The following is a 496-nucleotide window of genomic DNA, read 5'->3' as shown; positions in this document are numbered from 1 at the left end:
TTCCCTGGGCTCCTAAACGCTGCATTTTGGTGTTTAAATTTAGCCCTGGGTTGAAGCTGTGCAGGCATGAGCCCTTCTGGAGAGCCAGCATCAACATGAACTTCATGTGTGCCCTTCCTTTACTGCAAACTCAGCCCCCAGAGGTGCTCCAGGGGGCAGATTCCTGATGGAGAAACACCCCAGACCTGCTCTGGAGGGCAGTGATGGCTGAGCAAGGCTGCAATAAACAGCTTTTCTGGCCATCCAAGACAAAGGGAAGATGCTCACAAGTCTCTCCTCGTCAAGCAGATGGCAAAGAGAACCTCCCAAAGGTGTGGGAGGTCAGATGTTGAGAGCTCTGTCACCTGTGTGTCACCTGCCTCTTTCCTGGGGCACAGAAAGTCCTCATGGCTTGTGGCCTCTTGTGCTTTGGGATGCCTGGGAAGGGAGCCAAGCCCTCACTTCTATTTCATCACCAGGATCCACCACCCCCACCTCACTGCAGAGCCATGAAAAT

Source organism: Parus major, chromosome 8 (genome assembly GCF_001522545.3).
Source record: "Parus major isolate Abel chromosome 8, Parus_major1.1, whole genome shotgun sequence".
Taxonomy (NCBI): Eukaryota; Metazoa; Chordata; class Aves; order Passeriformes; family Paridae; genus Parus; species Parus major.
The sequence above is the reverse complement of the archived record's forward strand: the minus strand, read 5'-3'. Positions refer to the sequence as shown.